This window comes from Vicugna pacos, chromosome 11 (assembly GCF_048564905.1).
Source record: "Vicugna pacos chromosome 11, VicPac4, whole genome shotgun sequence".
In the NCBI taxonomy this organism is placed as follows: domain Eukaryota; kingdom Metazoa; phylum Chordata; class Mammalia; order Artiodactyla; family Camelidae; genus Vicugna; species Vicugna pacos.
Window position 1 is genome coordinate 6,718,098 of NC_132997.1, and position 9,254 is coordinate 6,727,351.

Here is a 9,254-nt window from a genome sequence, read left to right on the forward strand (position 1 = left end):
TTAATTTTGTATAAGGTGTGAGATTTAAGTTGAAGTTAACTTTATGCCTAGGATGCCTAATTGTTCCAGCAGCGTTTATTTCAAAGATGATTTTTCCTCCATTGAATTCCTTTTTAGTTTTGTCAAAAATGTGTTGGCTGCACTGTTAGCCTATTTTTGGTCTTCTTATCTTGTTCCATTGACTGATGTGTCAGTCCTTCTGAAAATACAACATACTCTTGAGTAATAAAGCTTTATCATATGTAGAGAAATTTCTCCCATTGATTCTCCTTTTTCAAATTTCTTTTAGTTATTCTGGTTCCTTTGCGTTTCACATAAACTTTTGAATATGGTTGTCTCTATCTACAAAAACTCCTGTTGGAATTTGGTAGGGATTTTATTAACCTTGTTTATCAGTTTGGGGAGAATTGATATATCTTTACTATGTAGTCACTCAATCCATGACAGATTGTGTTTCTCTATATATTTAGCTCATTTTAAAAATTATGTTAATTAGTGTTTTGTAGTTTACAGCATGCAAGTCCTGTGCATGATTTGTTAGATTTACATCTAAGTATTTCATTTTGGGGGAAGCCATTGTAAATTGTATTGTATTTGTAACTTTTGCTTCCATGTATTCATTGCTGGTCTCTAGAAATATGACTAATTTTTTGTGTTAATCTTTTATCCTCGTGACCTTGTTGAGCTCACTTATTCCAAAATTTTGTGTTATTTTGTTTGACTCATGGATTAATTAGATGTATGCTGTTTAGTTTGCAAGTGTTTGGAGATTTTCTTATCTTCTTTTAAATTGAATTCTACTTTGATTCCATTGACATCAGACAATAATCTCTGCATAATTTAAATTCTTTTACATTTGTTTATTATGTTTGATGGATCAGGCTATGGTCTATCTTGGTATAAGATCTTTAGATTCTTGAAAAGAATGTATACTTTTATGCCCTACACTGGGATTTGACACAACATTGTAAAATGACTGTAACTCAATAAAAAAAGAAGTTTAAGAAAGTATATTCTGCTATTTTGGGGTGAAGTGTTCTATACATATGTCAATTAGATTCTGTTGATTGATCATGCTGTTGAGTTCTATATTCTTGCTGATTTTCTGTCTAATTTTTCTATCAATTGTTGAGACCGGTGGGGGTCTGTTGAAGCCTGCAACTATAACTGTAGACTTGTCAATTTCTCCTTTTAGTTATATCAGCCTTTGCTTCATATGTTTTGCAGCTCTGTGATTTGGTATGTGCACTTTAGGATTGCTAGATATTCTTGGTGGGTTGACTCTTTTATTATTATGTAATGTATCTTTCTGTCCCTTGAATTTTCATTCTCTAAAGTCTGCTTTGTCTGGTATTAATGTAATCATTCCTGATTTCTTTGGATTGATATATGCATGATACTTTTTTTTCCCTTCCTTTCCTTTCCTTTCCTTTCCTTTCCTTTCCTTTCCTTTCCTTTCCTTTCCTTTCCTTTCCTTTCCTTTCCCTTCCTTCCTTCCTTCCTTCCTTCCTTCCTTCCTTCCTTCCTTCCTTCCTTCCTTCCTTCCTTCCTTCCTTTCTTTCTTTCTTTCTTTCTTTCTTTCTTTCTTTCTTTCTTTCTTTCTTCTTTTTTGTTCATTCATTCAAGAAGAGACTTTATTTGAAAGGATTGTTGCAAGGGGAAAGGGATTATTGCCATAGGAAGCACACAAGTGTGTAAAGTTAGGCAAAAAGTGCTTGTTTGATAGAGGAGTAACAAGGCTAGAGAATTTTTTACCCTGAGCCCAGGCAATTTTCAGGAGAGGCTGTATGCTGGCCCAGGCTGAGAGGGGGCCAATGTTCAGAGGCCTAGAGGAAGGAGAGAAGCTTAACTACAGTTTGGTTAGCAAGCATTTTGTCTAACTGATCAACAGGGCTGAAACAGTTCAGCTAATCATTTGAGGCAAAGAATGAGACTTTGTAGGATCAATGTCTAGCCTTGTCTTTGGTCAACAATGGGACATCCTTGAGTGTTACCTTAGTCATTTGGAGAAGGGTGTTTTGTTGTTGTAAGCTGTTTTCCAGGTCATGAAAGGAGATTTCTCTACCCTCATTCTTTTCAGGTAGTATTCAGCACTGTCAATGGTAAAACCTCCAGGATCCAAAGTCACTCAGTTGGTGACGTCCTTGAAGGATGTTGATAAGTGAGTCAGATTTTTCCTTATCCCCACAACTGACAGTCTGCTAGGCACCCACTTTTGGAAGTCTGGCCAGAGTGCTCCTTGATGGTTGAGGTCAGAGGCATTTTGCTGATTTATGAGAGACTCTTTTAGATTCCAGTGCCTCCTGCTTGGTCATGGTGTGTTTGCTTCAGAGCCTGCCACCAGCGCTGTCAAGGCCATCCTGTCATTTCACCTTGTAAACCACAAGGATGTGCTCATACTCACTGTGCTTTAACTTGTACTTACTTCTGGTGGGCCAGACAATAAGCTTGGGAGGGACAGAGCTCTCAGCTGGCATCCTGATTATTCTCCCGGCATCCTGATAAAACCTCCCTTTCAAAGATGTCAGAGGACTCAGTTCAAGTGGTCATTCTACCTCCTTCATTTCATCTTCAACTTCCTCTTCCAACTCAGAATCTTCTGAATCCTCAGGAAGCACAGTGTTCAAGGCAGCACTTTTCTTCAACAAATAGACTGTTAACATTTGAGAACCTGCTCAGGTCACCCTTTACTTTCAAACTACCTATGTCGTATCTGAAGTGAGTTATTTTGTAGATGGTATATAAATCATATTTTTTGTTTAATCCACCCTGCAAATCTATTTTTAATTGTTGTGTTTAGACTGCTTATATTTATGATAATTATTGATATCTTAGGACTTAAATTTGTCGCTTTATTTTTTTATTTTATGATTGTTCTTTTTCTTTTGTATTTACTTACTGTGAGAGAGTTGACATTTTTTATAATTCCATTTGACTTTTCTAAAGTGGGTTTCAGTGTATCTTATATGCAGATTGTTTTAGTGATTGCTTAGGTATTACATTATATTATATGCCACTTCCTTCTGGCCTCAGTGGTTTCTGATGAGAAATTTGCTGCCGTTTGAATTGTTTTTCCCCTCCAGCTCACTCATTCTTCCTCTCTGGTTGCTTTTAAGACTTTTTCTTTAAGTTTCAGAAATTTGGCCTTGGTGTATCTTGCTATGAATTTCTTTGGTTTTATTCTGTTTGTGTTTGCTCAGCTTCTTAGATATGCAAGTTTATATATTTTTCCATATTTAGGAAATGTTCTGCCATTATTCCTAGAATAATTTTTCAGTCCCAACCCTTTTCTCCTCTCCTTCTTTGACTCTATTGACATAAATACTAACTCTTCAGTTATAGTCACACCTGTCCCAGGATCTCTTTTCTTATTTTTTCCAATGTATTTTCTTTCTGTTGTTCAGATTTGATAGTTTTTATTTACCTTCAGATTCACTGATTCTTTCCTCTGTCTTGTCTACTCTGCTGTTGAGCTCATCTGTTGTATTTTTGTTTCTGTTTATGTATTTTTCAGTTCTAAAATTTCCATTTTGTTCCTCTTTACATCTTTTAGTTTTCACTGAGACTTCATGTATGCATTTTCATTTGTTTCAAGCATCTTTGTAATTGCTCCTTGAAGCATTTTAATGAGGGCTGCTATGAAATCCTCATCCGAATATTCCAACATTTGTGTCATCTTAAAGTTGGTGTTTGTTGATTGTCTTTTCTCATTTAAGTTGAGGACTTCCTGAATCTTGGTGTACTTGATCAAATCCTGGACATTTTAGCTATTGTGTTATGCAACTCTGGATATGTGTTAAATCTTGTGTTTTTGTAGGCATCCTCTGACACCATCCCAGTCATGACTAGGACGGGTGCCTCTATTGCTGGGTGGGCATTAAAGTTCTGGCTCTGATGTAGTGTCCACGGACTCTAGGTAGTGGGAAGGAGCTCATTATTGCTCAGCAAAGATGAAATCCCATGCTCCCTGCTTAGTTTACTTTGCCATCATCTTAGGGGGTTGGGAAGGAGCCTTATTACACTCAAGTGAGAGTGGGTATGTTGACTGTCCACTTAGCCTGTGCTGGCAGGGATTAGGGCTGCAGTCTTTTCTATGGTGTTTGCCTGGAGTAAAACAGTTATTGTCAAAAACTTTTCTTTCTTGGGATGCTACCTCAATTCTGGTCCTTTGGCTATAAAAAGGCTTTCCTTGGGATTCCCTTGTTTTCTGCACCTATTGGCATTTCCAGATTGCTGCCTTCTCTAGAACTTAGTCTGGGATATGTGAAACCAAAAGAAGACCCAAAAAAACTCACCACCAAATCATATTTTGGGTTCTGAGGTTTCTGGGCAGTTTGCCTTTTTCTCTCTACTTCTTATGCTTGTTTTTGTAATGACCAGATTTTTAGCTGTACTCAGCAGGAGGAATAGGAATAAATATATTTATCGTTGTGGAAATGGAAGTCCTCTGTTACTTTGTTTTTAATGTTTTTTTTCCTAAATAGCTTACTGCTCAATTTTAATTTTATATTATCATAATGTCTTTATGCTTGGTTAAGGAGATGCAGCTCATTAACATTGATTTCAAAGACAGATACTGATCAATCAATTTCTTCAATTTTGCTTACTACCTTTGTACTTAGTCATGACTTTTTGTCTTTCCTTAGTTTGTTGATTTAGTCAGGTAAAGTTTTATTCTTCTGCCCTGTGCCTGAGTCTCTCTACCTTGGATATTCCCTTATGCATCTCCATTGCACTCGAAGTGGCTTCTCCTCTGAAGGGTTCCACAGCTAATGTGTGCAGAGTTCTACTGATCTGTGAGATTTTGAGATCCTGGGGCAGCTTTCATCTAGGAGCACAGGGGCTGTGGCTTCTCCATCAGTTCTCTGGAGGAGGTCTGCATTCTTAAGTCTCTCTGAGAGAACATCAGAAAGCTAAATTGTGGAGGCAGGATGCAGAGGAGCTGGCCCACACTGACTCTAGGGGTCTTCGGATGTAGCTGTCTTCTCTAGGTGGGATGACAGTTCCCACCTCTTAAGGCAATGGCAGCACTAAAACCTCACACCATCATCATCTGATTCTGTTCTGTATTCAATGATCCCACTGATCACAGCCCTCACCAGAAGCCTGGAGAGTCCACTTTGGACAGGAAACTTAATTTCAGAAAATGCCCTCTGGTCTCAAGTTGGTTCTTTTTAAAAGGTGACATGAAGTCATGACCTAGAATCTCAGAGAATCTCAAAGGTCCATCTTTTGGTGACTGGCCTTCTTTATCCATCATAATGGTTTGGTGGATGGAGATGGAGTGTCTGGGCCTGGAGCCACCTGGTCTGATAGGATATTGGGTTAATTGTTTCCATTTGGTTCTTGTCTGTCATTCCTGTTGTCTTCTAAAGACCCCTTGTATTTAGGCCATAGTTGGTGAAGAAAAGCAAAGACTTGTGGCACTTTTTCATTTTGTTTTTTTCTGAAGGAGCATGACCTCCCAAGAGGCCATGCCTCACAAGTCCAATATTCACTTAAGTTAGATCAGGATGCAAGGAATTGAATATTAGCTAGGTGTGTACCCCATCTAACTCCAAAGGCTTACTTAGCCTTTCTGTCCCCCAATGTCCTTCTCAAGAATTTGTTGTCAACAATTCAAGATTAACTAAGAAATCATATTGAAAAGTATCCCAGCATCAGCAAAGGGTTTCTGATATCCATCTTGATTGTCTGATGTAATTTTTGTGTTGAATGCAGTATACAAGAGACTGCTCCCAAAATGTGCTTTAGTGCAATGCATCTGCTTCATCTCCATGGAGTCCATTTTCCAAATAGAAGTATCTCACTTATATATATAAAATTTAGTTCCTGAAGAATTTTAAAATCTTCATATTTTATGATATCCACCCTCTAATTTCACAGTAGGAGAATCTCAGTTGATTGCAGAGCTGTGAGGGGGACACTCAGATGGAGGGTTGTGAACAAGACAGCTTCACATCAGGAAAAATGCCACTTTCCCTCTGCCTGATTCCTCCCCTCTGAGCTGTCTCACTGTGATTTGTCTGTGACTAGAACTTTATCCTTTGGACCATTTTATGTGTTCTCATTCAGTGATAAAGCACACTGTTGAAAATTTGCTTATTTATTCCCCTCCACTCCTTCCACAGGTCTCTCTCTCTCTCTCTCTCTCTCTCTCTCCCCTTTGGTTTGGAAATACATCAGTGAACAACTCATAAACTATAATGACTTTGACATTTATTCTGCATCTAATGAGGGGCCACTGAAGACTTTTGAATGAGGAGTGACATGGCCGGGTTCTTGTTTTAACAAGTTCACTCTGGCTGCTGTGTGGGATTAGAGCATAGGGGGTGAAGGGCAGGGATACCAGTCAGGAGGCTACTGCAGAAATCCAGGAAGAGGTGGCAGTATCTGGACCAGAGTAGAGGTGATGACAAATGGTGAGATATAGGAGGTATTTTGGAAATAAACGTGAGAGGATATGCCAGTGGACTATGTGGAATGTGAAATACAGAAATAAAAAATGACTCTGAGTGTTTGGTGAGCAAGAGGAAACTCATTTTAAAATCATGAAATTCAGGGTGAAATGGGACAGATAGATCATCCTGTAGTGCTGTCCCAGGGACAAAGCACCATCCTCATTTCTGCCCACATCCCATTGTCTGAGATTCGATCTGCTTGTCTAAAATCAAAGTGCAGAGGAGTTCTGGAAACACATCTCCCAAATGCTCAGGGAGAAGAAATGTTGTGGAGAACCCATGACTTGGCCTTGCCACAAGTGGCTTAGTGAAACATCACATGTTTAGATGAGGGAACATCATGCAGCCATGAAATGTGCTCCCCAGGCTGATCAGTCCCCTCATCCGTGACGGTGGATGGCAGATGGCAGATGGAAGCAGCCTGGATCTGAGAGTTGTTGCTTGGGGGACAAACTGCTTGGAGAGGCTCAACATAACATCAGACTCTGAGTAAGAAATAAACATTTGTTGCACTGAGCCACTAAAAAGTCAGCATGTAATTGTTACTTCTGCAGAGCTTAGCATATACTAATAAACCGCCACATTTATTGCATAGCTGACTTCGTTTTCAATGTCTTATTTTGCAGTAGAGCTCCCATGAACATATTAAAGCAAATATTTTTGTTTATATCTCTGACCAAAATCATTGAATATATGTTCTGATTTTTGGAAAATGTGGACCAGTACACCTCCTCCCTGCACCCTCCCCCCCACATAAAGTAGTATAAGAGTATCCATTAGAACTTGGCTATATGAAAATTGTTATTTTTTAAAATTATGTTAATTTTATAGATTGTAAATAGCATCTCATTGTTTTAATTTGCATGTTTTTGATTTCTAATCTGGCTGAGAAGATCCTTTCCTAAAGCCTCTCTGGAGAAGGTTGGTGCTACTGGATGACTGAAGGTCCTGGGCAAGAGCATCTTCTCACCCCACTGGTGTTTGTGTATCTTCAATATCCTTGAGATTAGATTCCATTAGTTGAACTCTGACCATAAAGAGAAATGTCTTTGTATGTGTCTTGTAATTACAGGTGTTCCTCATTTAATTGGGATTTGCTTCACAGATATACTTAAAAAAATAGATTAAAGGTTTGTAGCAACCTTACATTGAGCAAGTCTTTTGGCACCATTTTTCCAGTAATGTTTGCTCACTTTTTGTCTCTGTGTCACATTTTGGTAATTTTCACAATATTTCAAAATTATTATTATTATTATTATTATTAATTATTATTATTTATTTGTTATGGTGATCTGTGATTGATGATCTTTGATATTACTGTTGCAAAAAGGTTACAATTTGCCAAGGGCTCAAATGATTGTTAGCATTTTTTAACCATAAAGTATTTTTCAACTGAGTTTTTCTTACAGCCAATGCTATTGCACACTTAATAAACTTCAGTATAATATAAACATACATAAACATAATTTACTCAGGGACCAAAAATCTGTGTGACTTGTTTTGTTGTGATACTTTATTGCCATTTTCTGGAACTGAAACTGCAATATCTTTAAGGCATGCCTATTACTGTCTTGTCAATGGCTGGTATAGGTAGTGCTGTGTCTAGATGGAAATGAAGATACCCATTCTGCCCATTGTATGTCTCTTTAAAAGAAAGAGAAGCTCTCTTGGTTTTCCAGGGAGAAGCCCATTAGTGATTCAGGAAAGGCTTAATGGGACTCCCACTGAAATACAAAGAACTCATGAACTATTGGATGAGGTGAACAGATGCACACATCACAGCACACCCCGCAATGTGCTGTGAAAGAGTCCACCATGGAGTTGCAAGGACACAGAGGATGGGGGCCCTTTCTGCCTGAGGGGCTGGGATGTTCCAACCAAATCTTGTAGGTGATGTTCCAGATGACACCCCAGCTTGATCTCTGGTCCAGGTCCCAAGCTGGGTCTTGTCTCCCATGACAATCCCCACAGAAGCCCCTCTAATGGAGTATACAAGCCAGGTTTCCTGTGCTGAAATGTGATCAAATCAGACAAACTGTAAATCTACAAGTGTTGTTCTGTCAGCATGTATATTTTTATAGAAAGGAGCAAGTCTCCACTGAGCTGGCCAGATAATCATCTCTGCTTTCCCTTACTTGTTCAGAACTGTGAAAGAATGCCCTTGGCAAGGACCTGGTTTTAATCACCTTTGGTTAACACAGAAGCTTTTGAAGGCGAAGGTGCTTTTTGTGAACTGTGGCAGGGTCCCAAGGCATTAACATTTCAGACCTTTCCCCAGCATGTGAAATGTCTAGCGCAGGGCCAAGGTATCAAGCCTGTGGAGACAATCCACTTACTGCATAGGGAGTTAATTTAATGCCTCTGGCCATTCCTCAAAGACATGTGGGTTTTTTTTTTAATTTTAATTTTTTTCATTTTTGAAAAATTGCAGGCCATACAAACTAGAGACTTCTGGGTCCAAGGAATGTTTCAGCTTGCTTTCATTTAGGTCAAAAGGAAGGCTTTTAGGAGAGATTTAGAGAAGCCAGAGATCTTCTTGGGAATGGTCCCAGAGATGATTAAGAGCCTGGAAAGATGTAGCTTAGAAAAAAAGCAAGAGGGTTTCAGTAATTTCATTAGGGACAATGGAGAAAGTCACTTTCCCTCAAGAAAACTCAGAGTTAAAATGCAATCAGTGTTCCCCTGTCCAGAGAGTTCATTGGTTGCTGCATAGTTTGGTTGAGGATGTAGGTACCTTGGAGCTTGCAGGCAGGAAGTAAGGCTGAATCCTACAGGTGTTGAATACCAGGAATA

At 38.8% G+C, this 9,254-nt stretch overlaps 1 long non-coding RNA gene across 1 annotated transcript; it reads left to right on the forward strand.

Annotated features, from left to right (window-relative positions):
- Positions 1-6,598: 6,598 nt before the first annotated feature.
- LOC140699134 (uncharacterized) lies at positions 6,599-7,607 on the forward strand. The gene is made up of 2 exons (XR_012077140.1): positions 6,599-6,950; positions 7,355-7,607. It is a non-coding gene; the product is annotated as an uncharacterized lncRNA (long non-coding RNA).
- The last annotated feature ends 1,647 nt before the right edge of the window (positions 7,608-9,254 follow it).